The sequence below is a fragment of the Sarcophilus harrisii genome, chromosome 4, assembly GCF_902635505.1.
Source record: "Sarcophilus harrisii chromosome 4, mSarHar1.11, whole genome shotgun sequence".
Lineage (NCBI taxonomy): Eukaryota > Metazoa > Chordata > Mammalia > Dasyuromorphia > Dasyuridae > Sarcophilus > Sarcophilus harrisii.
In genome coordinates this window covers 15,323,132-15,339,609 of record NC_045429.1, presented here as the reverse complement: position 1 = coordinate 15,339,609, position 16,478 = coordinate 15,323,132, and the positions used below count along the sequence as shown (strand labels likewise).

The following is a 16,478-nucleotide window of genomic DNA, read 5'->3' as shown; positions in this document are numbered from 1 at the left end:
AAGGGATCTCCCACGTCAGGCAGACTTACCTGCGGTCTTTGCAATGGGAGCGTCCTATTTGCCATCTCCACATTCTCTGTTTCATTAATAAGACACTGACATAAGGCGAGAGCCATAATTTACTGCCCCAAACCTGTATCATCTAATTAAAAACTCCAAACTCACTCATCTACTTTGTGATGTTGGACACAGCCCCCTCCCCGACTGTCACTTAGGAGAAGGGCTGGAAATGTGAATCCCTTCCACGGGGAGCTGGCTTGGAATCAAGAAACCTGAGTTCAAATTCCATTTCAGATACCCACTGGTCAATGAGTCTTTCATTGGTCAGTATCTGCCAGTCAGGCTAACGATTTCACCATTCTGCCTCAGTTTCCTCATCCCTAAAGTGGGCCTAATAACATTTGAGCTCCCTTCCTCATAGGGTTTTTATTCAGCTTAACCTTTTATTTATTTTTATTATACTTAACTATCTATTATTTATAAAGCACCTTAAGCTTTGCAAAGCACTTTACAAACAGTTGATACTCATGATAACCTGGAGAGGTGAGAGGATATTATTATCCTCATTTCACAGATGAGGAAACTGAGGCAGGCAGAGGTTAAGAGACATGACATTTTAAGGGTCTCAGGCTGGATTTGAACTCAGGTTTTCTAAATTCAAGTCCAGTGTGCTTGTAAAGGAGAAGTGGCTAGGTAAATTATTGTGATGACGATGACGATGAGACAGCAAGGGGCTGTAAACCTTTATGATATTGGCTAGGTCATTTCTATCCTCAAGTCTTTGTCCTGTTTTTCCTTAAATGGGGAGACCACCAAGCACCCTGCCCGTTGTGACAGTGAACTGAGCAGGACAGACACAAAGACATTTCTAAAAGTTTCTAAACGCTCTCTGCTCCTGTGCCAGGTGTAATTATTATTGCCATCACATAGTGAAATACAAATGGATGTCAGCAAGCCAGGGAGTGCATTTTTTTAAAACTAATCAGTTGCCTCTGGCACCAGCGCCAGCCTGGCAGCTGTGGCAAAAAAAAATTAGTGGGGAAAGGGGATCTAGAAGGGAAATCTGCTGTTCATAGAGAACAAAAAGCATTTCTTAAAGCAAATTTTGAAAATTCATGTCTGCGCCCAAAAATATCTGAGCTTTCTATTCACAAGCTGGCCACCACTGGCCATCATTCGGGGGCAGATTTGTGTGCCATGGCATTTGGTGAGCAGTCAGTGGGAGCCATGCCTCCCTAGGATGCCATGGCAACCAGAAGTGCTAACTTGCATGACAATCAGTCCCGGGGAAACCACGTGCTCGGCCCCCACCAGTGAGCTCCCATCTTGGAGCCTTACACCTGGGCAGGAAATGAGCCCTATTGGATTGGCCAGGACAGCTAGTGAGTGGCTCCCTTCCAAGCTTTTAAGGCCATGGAGATGTGTTCCTTCAGATCTCGTACAGCACCTAAAGAATTAGAGGGAATTGCTGTCACACGCTTGGATTTAGACTTTGGGGAGTATTCTTATCCTTTAAAATGAGATATACTAAATTACCCTCCCTCCATTCCCTCCCCCCCAAAAAAAAGCTCAACTCATTTTTGTAGAGTGGGCAAGGACGTGAGACATGCTGTGAAAATTATCCTCCCCCAAAAAAAGAGAATTAGCAATTTAGCTTCAGAATTCTATAGGAAAGCAAGCCTTTTTGAGTAACGATGAATATGACTCAAATAAAACTGGCCGGCGTTCCTTTTATAATCAATTAAGATATGCAACAACTTGATTTAAAAATTCATAAAAGGCTCATAAGCATCATTCATGCCTTTTTAATAAATCCCTTTCAGTTTTTAAGATTTAAAATTTCAGGCAGCATCAGGTGGGTACTAATGAGGCTGATGTTTTTAATGTAGATGAAGCTGAGGTGCATCCCCTCCCTTCCCTATCAAAAAAGGACATTTCCATAGTGAACAATGTCACGAGAAGCGCTTCATGTGGCGGGTCTGTAGGACTGCCTGCCTTTGGGCTGGGATTTCAGTGGTCAGCAGGTGTTTGGCAAGAGACCCCAGGGGAAATGATAATAATTACAGAGAAGCTTGAAGGTTTGTTGAGCACTATCCAGACATTTCCTCCTTAGAGTTGCACCCCTGTCCTGTGAGGTTGGTGCTACATGCCTGTAAAATCTACGTTTTACAGGTCATAGTAAGTGCTTAATAAATGCAGGTCATGTAAGTGTTTAATAAATGTAGGTTATAGTAAATGCTTAATAAATGCAAGTTACAGTAAGTAAATGCTTCATAAAGGCAGGTCATAGTAAATTCTTAATAAATTCAGGTCACAATAAGTAAGTGCTTAATAAATACAAATCATAGTAAGTGCTTAATAAATGCAAGTCATAGTAAGTGCTTAATAAATGTGGGTTATAGTAAGTGCTTAATAAATGCAAGTTACAATAAGTAAATGCTTCATAAAGGCAGGTCATAGTAAATTCTTAATAAATTCAGGTCACAATAAGTAAGTGCTTAATAAATACAAATCATCGTAAGTGCTTAATAAATGCAAGTCATAGTAAGTGCTTAATAAATGCAGGTCATAGTAAATGCTTAATAAACACAAATCATAATAAATACTTAATAAATTCAGGTCATAATAAATGCTTAATAAGTGCAGGTCATAGTGCAAGGGAAGGAAGTTTGTAATTTAGTCACCCAACAGTGGTGGGAGGCCCAACTGACAGACTGACATCATGGATAGAGCCCCGGAAGACGAGAGTTCTAATTCTCCCTGGATGACCCTAGTAGAATTTTTTTTAACTTGAGCTTCAGTTTCCTCAGTGGGATCTTGACAGCTGTATGACCTTGGGCTGGTCAGAGTACCTCTCCAGGCCCTCATCTGCAAAGTGATGGGCCGGTCAGGTTGGTCGCCTTGATTAACAGCATCTCCACATCTTGAGGTCTAGTGAGGTCACATTTGTAAAGTACTTAGCACAGTGCCCGGCACATAATCGGTGCTTAATAAATGCTCGCACCTTCTTGTACACAGATGAAGTGTCTCCAAGTCATCTCTGAAGTCCTTGCTGCCTCTTTCACTTGGCAGCTTATGGTGACCAAATGCAAATTCTCTTCTAGACATTGAATAACATCCAAAGAGAAATCTTTTGTGAAGAAATCCAAACCTTTCCATGAGACAGAGAATTTAGCCTGTGCCTCAGACAGGAGAAAACATCCCTTCATTCACTCGGGACATTTATGGGGAGGCTTTTATGATCAAGACCCTCTGCCGGGCCATAGAAACCTCCCAAGGACATGGATCTGAACAGCTGGTAGAGCAGCAGATAGAGTACTAGGCTAGGGCTCAGGAGATCCTAAGTTCAAGTCCAGCCTCAGGCACTTAGTAGCTTTTGGCCTGGGCAAGGCACTTAATTTTGTTTGCATTGGGGCCATCTGTGAAATGGAGATCAAAATAGCACCTAACTTTCAAGATCCTTGTAAAGATTAAATGAAGAACTAATTGTAAAGCACTTAGCAAAGTTCCTAGTATATAGTAGGTGCTGTGTAAATGCTTATTCTACTTAAGGAGAGGACTTGAACAGTTAACTTTAATTCTAGACAGTATACTGCCTCACCTAATTAACTTTCACTCATTTTGTATGTATTATATATCTAGGCTCACGTATTTATGTGTGTATATATATGCATATTTATAATATACATACATATATGTGTGTATAGTATATATACACATGAATATGTATATATACCTATATAATATATGTATGCATATGTTTGTGTGTATATATACATACACATATATAATGTATGCATATACACTTACAAATATGTATATACACATTTTATTTATATATATATATATATGCATGTATTTTTATATATACATACTCCCATGTATACACAAGGCAGTTGTGAAAAGAAGTGACAATAGAGAGGGAGATGTTACAAGAAGAGAGACTCCAGAATATTGAGTGGGATCGTTCTAGGAAAATCAAAGGAGAACATGGCGGTGACATCTAATGGCTAGTGCTCTGTCAGGAAGGTCTCTTTCAAATCCTGCCTCAAACACGTCTTCTCTCTCTGGTTCCATTTCCTCTTCTGTAAATCGAGGGAGCCAAACTCTGGCTCCACCCCCCGTGGTCCCATGGACAGGATTAGCACAGGGAGTGAGGGTTATGAAAATCTCACCATCGTACTGACCGAAGCACCAGTGGACATATGGACGTCAGGTGATGTCCAGCAACGTGGAGGGACCCCCAGCTCTCTCCCCCAGCCCCATAGAAATCATCTGTTCCCCGGTGCTCGGAAGCACGACTCCGACTCCAGTTTGGAGCCCCAACATGCGTGTGATCATCCTTGACATAAATGCGCTCACCGGCCAGCTGTCACCATCTGGCTGAGTTTCTCCTTTCCGTGATCTTAGTATTCTACTGCACAGTAGATGAGTCAGGTGGATTGTTACTGTACATGTTGGGGAAACGGTTTGAATCTTAGATGTAGGAATGCATTAGCCTTTTGAGAAGGAAGGCACCAAATGCTCCTACAAGGAACGCGAGCACATTTCCTTTCAGAGGGAGAATTCTGTGATATTTTGCTGGAGATCAACATGCCTTCATCTCATCATCAAAGATGTGGATCCTTTCTTCGTTTCTTGTTTGCAGAAACAGAAAGAGACATTTATGAATCCCAGTCCCACATCATCCACATGCCAGCCACCCAGACAGAAGCACAGTGATAACACGTCCCGAAGGTGATGATGGAACATCACTTCTATGGAGTTTTAAACATAAGGACTTAGGTTCAAATGCCAGTTCTGAGACTGTGCTCACTCTGGCAAAGTCCCTTAATCCCACCGATCCTCGGTTTCCTTGTCTGTAAAATGAGGGAGGTGGACTAGATCATCAGTTCTCCAACTTTTTGGTCTCAGAACTCCATTATGCTCTTAAAAATAATTAAGAAACTCAAAGAAGTTTCGGTTCTATGAGTTCCATCTATTGATATTTACTCTATTAGGAATCAAAACAAAGGTCAAAAGTATGTGTTACTTCTTTGAAAATAGCAATAAAACCCATAACATTAATATAAAAAACATTTTATTTACACAAATATAAATAATATTGAGTATTAAGGTCAAACAAATAAAATAAACATGCTTATTAAACATTTATTTCCCAAAACAAAAAAAAATTAGTGAGAAGAATGGCTTCATTTTACATTTTTTCACTAGTCTCTTTAATGTCAGATTTGAAACAAGATAGTTAGATTCTCAGATCTTTTCCTGATATATATTGTTGAAATAAATGACGAAACTTGACTTCACCCAGACATGGAGTTGGATAAGGAAAGATCATTTTAATAACCAAATACTCTCTTAGTATTATTGTTAAAAAAAAAAATAGTTTTGACCTCAGGGAGCCCCAGGAGTCTAAGAACCACACTTTGAGAACTACTAGATTAGATAATAAATGTTATCTCTCTCAGGCCAAACTCTTTGACTCTGTGGTCTAGAAGAAAATTAAAACTTTCAGTTTAAAGCTATAGTGTTTGACATCCTAGGAAGAAGGCATCCTTTCCCATCAAATGATCATCAGGCATTTGTTATGGGCTTACCGTGGGAGGCACTGTACTGAACCTGGACATCCAGAACCAAGTGAAAAATCCTTCCCTGCCCTCAGAAAGCCAATACTCTAGTCAAGGAAGATGACCTGTCCATTTATAGAATGGGCTTACCGACCTTCTCTATCTCCTACCCACTTGTCAGTGTTAAAGGAATCCTTGGCAAACGGAAAGCTCTCAGCCTCACTCCTCAGTCTTACCTTTATGACCATGCCCAGGAGTTACGTTCTGCTCATTTACTTTAATGAATGCATTTTATTTATAGAGTAAGTAGCATTTCCTCTGACAGCTCCTGCATGTATTAAAAATGAAAGTTCTCTCAGGAGCATCTTTTTATAATAAATGCCAGTATAGTTTAAACAAAAGATTAGAAAAAGTATTTTTCTTTGATAATTAGTCACTGCATTCATTCTCTGGGCAATTGATCGTTTCCCCCAAAAGCTTCCATTCATAAAACATAAGAGAAGGAGCCTCCTTTGGAAGGGGCCAGATTAATGGGGTTTAGCTGACAATTTATGAAAACCTTCTTGCATCTGTTTATGCAGTTTCTCCACCTCTATGGCGTGGTGTAGATGGAGCTTTGGTCCTCAAAGATGAATGCTGGTTTTGCTGTTTCGGTTTGTGTTTCTGTTACATCACCGATCCATCACCATCTTGTGTTCATGACTTTGGCCACGTTACTTCATGGCCACAGACCTCAGTTTCTTCTTGAAAAAGAATAGGTTGAATTGGCAGTTTCCAAGATCCCTTTCATTAAAAAGAAAATTTATTGTAAGGGATAGTTCTTGAAGAAGGGAAAGGAAGAGATACAAGGAGAAATCTACGTGATGCAAAAGGAAAATGTATCAATAAAAACCTATCTTTAAAGAATGTCATTCTATTCAGAAATATGCTTTATTTGATGTAAGTTGAAATCCCGTGAGACTTTGGGCAAATCTTTCCCTCTCTGGGACTCAGTTTCCTTGTCTGTAAAATGATTGACTTGAACTCAAACTCTGAGTTCCTGCTCTAAATCTATAATCAGATAACAGAATAGCCAAATTGAAAAGGATCCTCTGAGACCATCTTATCTTTCCCTGAGCAGAATAAATAAAGAAGAATTTAGGTTTTCCTGGGATTATCACATTTTTGCATAGCTCTCAATTTTTTCTGCTTTCTAACCTCAGTTTACCTCTTTTTCATTTGCCCCTGTGGCTACAAGTTCTAGGACTTTTACTATCTAGCTCAGGACTTCTTCAATTTTTTCTACTTGTGACCCCTTTTCACCTGAGAAGTTTTTACATGACCCCAGGCATATAGGTATATAAAATAAGTATACAAATCAAACATTTACTGATAATAAATCATAATTTTACGATTCCCAAATTCAGTTACATGACTCTCAATTTATAAAATCATGACTCTCAATTTAAGAAGATTTGACCTAGTTTCCCTTCCTCTCTACATCTACTTCTTAATGTCCCTCCTAAAATGCAGACCTAGAATGACCACCTGAGAACCCTTCCAACAGGAGCCTCTGTGATTTGTCTGTATTTGTTCAAAGGATCAAATGGATAAATAAAAATTATTTCCCTGATCAATTAGCAATTTATGAATCAGTACTTGGTTCTAAACATTGTGTTAAAAGTTGGAAAGGGGAAAAAAATATCTAGTGCAAACTTCTAACTTTACAGATAAGAAAAATAAGGCTGAGTTTTGTTTAAGGTTGTTTAACCTTACTTAGCCTAGTTTCTTTATCTGTAAAATGGGAACAAAGATACTCGTAGCTTCTTTTTGACAGGGTCATAGAAATACTTAAGTGACCCAATGGAAACAGAAGCGCTTTACAACCTGTAAAGTGCTGCATGAATATAAGTTGTTATTTTCCTTGCCATTGTGCATGTAGAAGCGGTGCTCATTTCAGAATCTTCCTAACCTGGGAATCATAGCAGAGGCTTTTTCCTTTCTTTGCCTCTTTTTGAAAGAACATAGTTCAATTATGACTCAGTAAGAGTCTACCTCCATTCAAGCTGGCAACATTATCATCATGGAAATAACCTGCCGAGCACCTCAGTGTAGCCTAATGAGAAAAGACACCGTTGGGGCAGGTGAGACAGCTTGGTACACTGGCCCATCTCACTTTTGGGTGGCAGAGGTGGCTAATTCCAAAGCCTGACTCAGCTAGAGCCATCACTGAAGTCTCTTCTATCATATTTCTTCCCTGCCTAACTAGAAAGCCAGCAGAAATCATCTTTGCGATCCATTTGGATGGCCTGGCCTTTCTGCTCTACTCTTTAATTTAATCCCTTTAAATGTAGAGTGTTCAACTCCTCCTACTGAGTCACTTGGAAACTAGCATGACTATTAGAATTGAGTTTCTTTCTGTTCTGCAGAAGAAGAAAAAAAGAATTTGATGTCATTGTATTGAAACAGTCAAAGATTCTATTTGGCTAGCACTCAATCAGCAAGCATTTAGGGAGCATTTACCTTGTGTCAGATGCTGCCGCTGGTGACACCGTGAAAAATGAAAATAGTCCCTGCCCTCAAAAAACTTACATTCGAATGGGAGAGGTAGAAATGAAATGCATTTAATGTATATGGAAGAAAGTCATTGTTACTCATCTTCCACAATCACTAGGCTCCAAGGATCAGAGTTTAAAAGTGAAAATGCTCTTAAGATCATCAGGTCCCATTATCTGATTCAGGTTTTTGCTAATTTTATCACCACATGTACCTATAAGGACAAAGAAAAGGGTTAGTAGCAGTCAGTAGCAGAGATGAGAGCATCAGGAAAGTTCCATCATTCGTCCTTTAAAAGGCATCTTGTTATCTCACATGGATTTGGAGAATTTATGTAGGATTGCACTATTCATGCACATACACGTGTATGTACACATGTATGTATGTGTATCTTGTGTGTTTGCATGTATGTGGGAAGGAAAAGGTCTTATGTTCTTTTCATCATGTAATGGAAAAATCATTGGATATGGAGTGAGGAAAAAACTAAGTATGAATTAGATTTCCTCGTTTCTAAGGTTACTTGGAGGGCAGAATCAATAATCCAACGAACCGGCCCAAAGAGCTCTTTTATTTCGTGCACTTAAAAGCATTATTCTGAGAATAAGGGCATGCATTAGCCTTACCCCACTGCCCAACAGGTCCATGGCACAAAACAGTCTAGAGTGAAGAGGGCAGCATCAGAAATAAACATCATGGTCCTAGAGCTAGTACAAGACCTGGCAGCCCTCCTGAACATGGGCCCTTAGAAGGCTCCATCCTTCTTGGAGACCCCCTCATTAGCAGCTCCCAGAAGGAGCACCAGAAGGGCTTGTATGAAACAGAAAAAATGGCCTTCCACTTTATTATAGGACCATAGGCCTTGTTGGGTTACTGAGGTTCCTAAGAAAGATGTAGCACCTCTTCACAGTTCTGTTATTTCCTCGTAGGAAGGGTAATAGCTGTGGCCCGTCCTTGCTCACTGCCCTGCTGCATGGATCGAAGCTGGGCCCTCCAGAGATTTGCGGGCCAGCCAGATTCAAGGTTGGGCAGCATACTGAGCTTCTTTTCATCAACTTCCTCTGTGGAATAAAGTCCCTTTCTCCAGGGTCCCTGGGAGTTCTTTCCACTGAGATTTTCCTTTCCATCCATCACTATGGTACTTGAGTAGATTGTCTTTTCCTGTTCCCTCACCTTTGTTCTTCATGCAGCTTTGGAGCAGGATGCTCCCAAAATAAAGCTTGGGACCTGTCATCCCCCAGAAATTCAGGCAAGAAATCCTGAGCTAATTACAAGGCCCAGACGATCACAACCTTCTTTTTTGAGGTGCAGGAGCATCTCTGCTTCCTGCCATTTTCAAACCCTCTGTCCCTTTGCTTTGGTCAAGCTCAGATAATCTTCTATTCAACTCTTCTACCCAGACATCTCAGCTCTGGCCAGCTCATGCAAGGTCCTTGTTTCTGTCAACTGTCAAAGAAACTTGGGAATAGAAGCTAGCTGAATTAGCAGGGAAAGAAGCCAAGTTGGAGGGAGTAGCACTGAGCCATTTTATTCTTTTCCTATTCTTCATGACCCCATTTGGGAGTTTTTTGATAGAGATACTGAAGCAGTTGGCCATTTCCTTCTCTAGCTCATTTTACAGATGAGGAAACTGAGGCAAGCAGGGTTAAGTGACTTACCCAGGGTCATATAGCCAGTAAGTATCTGAAACTGTTTTTGAACTCAGGAAGATGAGGCTTCCTGACTCCTGACAGGCCAAGTGCTCTGTGCACTCTAGCTGACCCAAAGGGAAGAAATAAAAAAGGCATTTGGCTAAAGGAGAGCATCCTTTTCTATTAAGTCATGGCTTTTCTGAAGTAGTAGAAAGAATACTGAATTTGAAGGTAGAGGACCTGGGTTCAAATCCTTACTGTTGCTTCCTGTGTGGATTTCAGGAAGTTATTCCAACTTCTCTGGGTTTCAATTTCTCCTTTGTAAAGATTGGAATAAACAGACACTAAGGCTCCTTTGAGTTTCCAGCCTGTGAATCATCCAAAAATGAAGTTCCTAAAACATTTGAACAGAGTAAGCTTAAGTGGATAATCTCCCCATGGGGACTACTTTGAAGAACAATACCCATTTGGATGTGTAAGCTGTTCTGATCTAGATTCCTAGAAAGTACCTATATGTGCCTTGGACATAGAAAGCTTTTAATATATGTTTGTGAATTGATTGATTGATATATGGGACTTTCGTGTTTAGGATTATGGGATTATTGATTTAGAACTGGAAAGAACCTTAAAGTTCATTTAGTCCAACACATTTCTCACAGATCAAGAAACCAAATCTTAGAGGGTTCTAATAACTGCCCCATATCACAAAACTAGTTAATGATAAAGTTGAGGATAGTTTGTGCGTCTCCCGTCTCTTTTTCATTGTTCTTTCTGTTTCTTGTTTGTTTCTTTTTTTAATCATTCTTCATTCATGCTCATACAAGCCTTAAAAATAATCAGAAATAGCTGTTAAAGGAGAAATCCCTGCTCAGATAAAGATTCCATTTAAAGGCAATGTGCAAGACTCATAGCTGAAATGAACGAAATTATGATTTAATATATTTGGATTCAAACTGAGTATTCTAAGTAACTCATTCAAGCCACAACTTTAACTCTTTTTTCCCCATGTGTGAAGCCACAATGGGGCCAGGGATTAGAGAAGGAAATAATGACTTGAGTAACAGGTCGGCACATGCCTTTGGAAGACGGGTATGTTTTGTTTAAATCAGGACCTAGGGGAAGGCTGTTGGTACTGATGACACAGCTGCAAAGACACCAGGGAAGCTTTTCTATTTGAAAGGTAACTGAGAGAACAGAAATCTGGCTTTAAAGCTCTTAAAGTCCCCAAATCAGTTTCTTCAAAAGTCATCAAGGGGCCCTACTTTGCCCTCCAAGAGTCCCCTCGAAGAATCATGGAGTCTAAGTGATGGAAGGAGCTTGGATATCGTCTCATTGACCCCATGCATAATGAGGCCAGTCTCCAAACATCCTGTCTATTGGTCATCCAGCCTCCAAGAGCAGGGCAGTTAGGGGGTGCTGCAATAGATAAGCACGGGGCCTCAAATTAGGAAGATCTGATTTCAAATCTGTTCTTAGATACTATGTGACTCTGGGCAAGTTTGCCTGTTTGCCTCAGTTTCCTCATTTGTAAAATGATCCAGTGAGAGAAATGGCCAACTACTTCAGCATCTTTGCCCAACAAAAAACGCCCAAATGGTGTCACAACTGAAACAAATCAACAGTAACAAATTGTTAGTAATTTTTTTCCTGACACCAAACTTTATTTTGCCTCATTGCAGCTTCTACCATTCTTTGCTGCTGCTCTCTCAGACTAAGGAGAACAATTCTAATCCCTCTTACATGACATCCCTTCGGATACTTGAGACGTCTATTCTGTTTTCTGCCCTCTACCCCATCCCCGAGCCTTATCTCCTCCAGACTAAACACTTCCCACTGGATCAAATAGTGTCTTTTATGGAATTGCCTCAACTGAAGCTGACCAAGGAAAAGCATCTTAATTTACTACAAAGTTTTAAGACACTTTCTGGTCTATTTCTTATGACTACTAAGTTGTCGTCAAAGGCGTTTCTAAGAGAAGAGGTCCCAAAGTATTCTGAGCAGCAACAGCATAATTTTATTAAGTGCATAGACTTCTATGGGAATGACTTTGAGACTTTTCCATGAGAAAGGAGAACGGTACAATAAGGAAATTTGAAATTCGAAATCAAAAAACTGTCTTTGCCAATTATTAGTTTCATGACGTTGGCTAGTGTCTTAAATTCTCTGAACCCTGGTTTTCCTTATGACTTTTCTGAATGTATTTTTACATTTTTGATTTCCTGGAGTCAAAATAGGAGAGGAATTATGAAGAAATACAGTAAAACACAAGTTGTAGAAGTCAATATACTCAAAAGAATTGTTGCAGCAGATCTGTCTCCACATCAAATGGAATCATGATGCTTTGAATATTTGTAAAGCACCTATCATATGCTTGGCACACAGTAGGTGCTCTTAAAACACTTGTTCTCTTCCCTCCCAGAAAGGAAGTTGCTGCTCCTATAGACACTTCAGCCAGCTCTGTACTGCCCAGGCCAGCCATTGTTAGTGGATTAAGCAGGGTGTTTGTGGCCAGTGACTAGAGAAGGTTGAGGAGCACCTAGTCCTTTGTCAGGAACAAAGTGTCCCTTCTCCTTCAACCCCATTGTTTCAGTGGAAAATCTGAGTTGCCATGACGTCATTCCCAGCTTCCAGAACCTCACCAGCCATAAGCCCCAGGGCTGCCTAGTATAGCCACACAGAAAAAATGATGGAGACTTAATGTGAGTTCCTTCCCTTTTTTCCTGCTCCCATCTTTTCCCAGAAGCAGGCATTCTATGGAGCATGTTTCCCCGAGCTCTCTTTGTTTTCCCAGACAGCTTGAAAAGCCAGGCGAAGCCTGATAGCACCTCTCAACCCCTGCTTCCCAGACTCGGGGGCAGGTCAACGCCCGATCTTTCTTTGTTTGAATTTAACTGGGCGAACACAAGGTCACCTCTCACTGGACAATGGATCACTCGCTTTAAACATGAAAATGAATCACCCGGGAGAGTTTCTTAACAACCAGTGGAGCCCAGTTTGTCAAACTGGTATAGGAAATCAACTGCCTTAGATTCACTTCAAGAAATATTAAATGCCTATTGTTTACCACAATTCGAGAAGTATTTAAGTGCCTACTGTGTACAATAATTCAAGAAGTGTTTATTAAGTGCCTACTATGTACCACAATTCAAGAAGTATTTATTAAGCACCTATGGCATACCACAATTTAAGAAATTTTTATTAAGTGCCTGCTGTGTGTCAGGTACTGCACCAGACACTAATGAACCAAAGATAGAGAGGAAAGAGTCCTTGCTCTCAGGGAGCTTATAGTTTGCTTCCCTTACCATGCTCCCCCTGACACACTCACACACACACACACACCACACATTCTATCTAACTCAGTGCTTGTCTGTATACATTTAATTAGTACTTTTAGTCTTGAAGGAAGGGATGTTTCATTAAGGATATAAGGAAAAATCAGAAATCCTATCTGTGTGAAAACAATAATAGATTTTTTCCTTTACCTTTTAATTCTCTTTTTTCCCCTTTCTCATCTTTTCATTTATGTTTTCCTTTTTCTCCTTTCTCTTCCATTTCCTTTTCTTTCCTTCTCTTTTCTCCTTTGTTTTTTTTTCCCTTTCTCTTTTTTTGTCTTTTATTTCCTTGGGTCCAGACCTGTGATTTCACCAATAGGGAAATCTCGTATCATGGAAACTGTCCACTGATACAAAATGTGTCCACAGATCCATAATTTATAACCTTAAAGAGTTGTGTGGGGGCACTGAAAGCATAGGTCACTTGGATACCATCCTATAGCCATCACATTTCAGGGGAAGAACTCGAATTCAGGTCTTCCTGACTCCAGGGATGGCCGTGTCTCTGCCATTACTGCACTGATTTTTCACTATATGACATTGTGGTAGAAATATCTACAGAAATCCCTCCATTTAAGTGTGTAGATTAATTGGAGTCCTGTGATGTTTTCCTGGAGTCTCAAAACCAGAAATTAATGGGTATGGGCTTCCCAATCACCAGCTGCTTTGCTTTAATTTGAAACTCTAACCTAACTTACACTCCCCTCATATATTTCCTTAACCCATCTAACATTTCAAGTGTGAAAGAATGAATAATGTCCTAACTCACTAACCAGCTTGAAAGGGCATTTCTTTCAATGTTCCCCAATATTCCTCCCAACTTCCATTTTTTTCTTCATGAATTGTTTAATTGAATTAAGTTTGCAATGAGAATTATGTCATATAAGGCAGTTTTAGACCACGCAGGATACTGAATTTAATTCAACGAGCATTTATTAGTCACCTATTGTGGGCCAAATACTATGCTAGGAGCTCTGATTCAGAAATACGCTGCTCCTGAAATTTCTTAAAATCTGACAGCCTGAAACAAAAGATTGAAAGTTGCAAACAGGAAGATCTCAACTGAGCAGAATATCCTTTCTCAGTCTGCTTTCCCAGAAAAAAAAAATGGGGAAGGGAGAAATCCTTACTTTTCCCTAAAAAGAGTTAGAAGTTTTCCATAGTAGTTTCTAATTGAGGAAATAAAGGAGAGAAACCCGATAAATGGAAGAGAAATACTGGATTTGAATACAGAGACCTGTATTTTAATTTTGCCTCAACCATTTACTCCCATGTCATCCTTTCTGAACCTCTGTTTTTCTCTTTTATAAAATAAATTATTTTAGATGACCACTAGGGCCTTCTAGCCCTAAATCGAATGTCCCATTACCTAAGTCCCTTCACCTATAATTTTAGTTTCTTTCTCTAAAAATGAGAGAATTATACTCAGTGGTTTCCAGCTCCAAATCTAAGCTATGATCTTAAGTTATTCCTCTAACTTGGGCCCTAGTCTCCTTATTTATAAAGTAAGATGGTTGGACCATAGCCTTTTAGCTCTAGATTTGGGATCTTAATCGTTTATGGTCCTCCAAAATTACAGTTTTCCAGTAGATGCTAAATACACCGTATGCTACCTTTAGATGATTTGACATTTCCAGGAAATCGATGATGTCATTTCATCTCCCTCCCTTGATTCTGATTGTACCCCATGTACATTGGTGCCAATCAGATCCCCTCCACACCCTCTTATCTATGTCCATGTTAATCCATTTCCTTCCATAAACCTTCCATCTACACAGTTTGCTACAGACCTTCCTATAGGTCTATTGATGTTCAGCAGCGTACTAACTGTCCGTGTTTAAAAATCAAAAAAGAAAAAAAAAAGATACAAATACACACCAAATCCCATCGCCAGAAATGCTACAACAACAAAACATTCATTATGAAAATATTTCACTGGCATCTACTAAAACTACCCTGTTTCTGTCATTACACGGAAAATTATGACTAGGAGTAATTTACACAATGAATGGTTTTTCCAGCTCTGTCCATACAATGGACTTTTTAAATGTTCTCATGACCAATTGGAAGGCATGACAACCTACTAAGGAAGATTATAAGGGCACTTAAGTTAGTCATGGTAAAAAAAAAAATAATAATAATAATAATAATCCCGTCTCAGGACGTAGCTAACAAAGGAAACAAAACCTGGGAACACATTTCTATGAGAGAGAGAAAAATTGAAATGGGGTAAGCCTCCTCTCATTCCCTGTGGGAAATAATCTGGCAAAATGCTTTAAGAAAACAACAGCTTATTACCCTTGTTCTCAAAAATGACTGAATCTGTCACCCTTGTATTTGAAGACATAGCTTACAGTTAATCCAAAGAAAGAATGTTTTTTTAATTGTTTTTAGGTGTTTGGGAAATGATTTTGTCAGAGTCGTTACAGTCGAATTCCCATAAAAGGCTAACTCTCTGGTGTTTTCTGTTAAGGGAAGCTGGCCTTGATTTGAGACCGAGCTTTCATTTTGATCTGGTTAGCAGAAAGTGCCCTTTCCTCCCCCTCCGCCCCTCCCATACTCCTTAAGTCAGCATTTATGAATTTATGAAACACCTACAGTGTGCCAGGAATCGTGTTAAGCATCTTCAAATCTCGACCAGCACCAATAGTATCCCTTATGAATCTTGATTCCAAGTCAAAAGCCATCCCTTACAACTACCCGACCTCCTAAGGTGGGCTTCCTTCTCATTGTTATTTAAAAGCCAGAGGAGGCAAGTTCAAATACCAAATCTGCTACTTGTTCCCTAGGTGACCCTGGGAAAGCTGTTCACCTCCCTGCCCTAAGTTTCCCATCTATAGTACGACAGTATTGGACCTAGAGGACTCTGAGGGTCTTTCCAGATCCAGATCTGTCATCCTAGGACACGATTATTATTATTTAATAATCTTATGAACCAGCTACTGCATTATCTTTCTGACTTCTGGAGGAAGTCATTTCACCTTCCCAGGTCTTGACTTCTTCCTCTGAAAAATGAGGGAGTTGGACATGTTGGTATGCCTGGTACTTGGCTCTTTAGAACATAATCCCATCATTATTGACCTCCATGGTCACTTCCAGCACTAGCTAGATCTCGAATCCAAATCTAGAATCCTGTTAGGTCTAAGTTCATCAGTGCTCATGTTTCCTCCAAAGGTGAAGGTCAGTCTTCATCCAGAGCTCACTGTCCGTGAGCTTCGATCGATTGGTCATGGCAGGAGCAAAACCCAAGAACAACAGGACAAATGAATGGAACGCTCCAAATGGGATGTTCTGAAACTACCACGAGATAGTAACAGTCCATACAATAATCATTTAATATCACTTTTAAGATGTCCCCATGACCAGCTGGAAGCCATGACAACCTACCAAGGAAGAATATAAGGACACGGTCAACC

General features: G+C 39.9%; 1 protein-coding gene across 7 annotated transcripts in view; it reads left to right on the top strand.

The window, feature by feature from the left end:
* NFIA (nuclear factor I A) overlaps positions 1-16,478 on the top strand; it is a 429,987-nt gene that overhangs the window by 363,131 nt on the left and 50,378 nt on the right. The window lies entirely within an intron of this gene.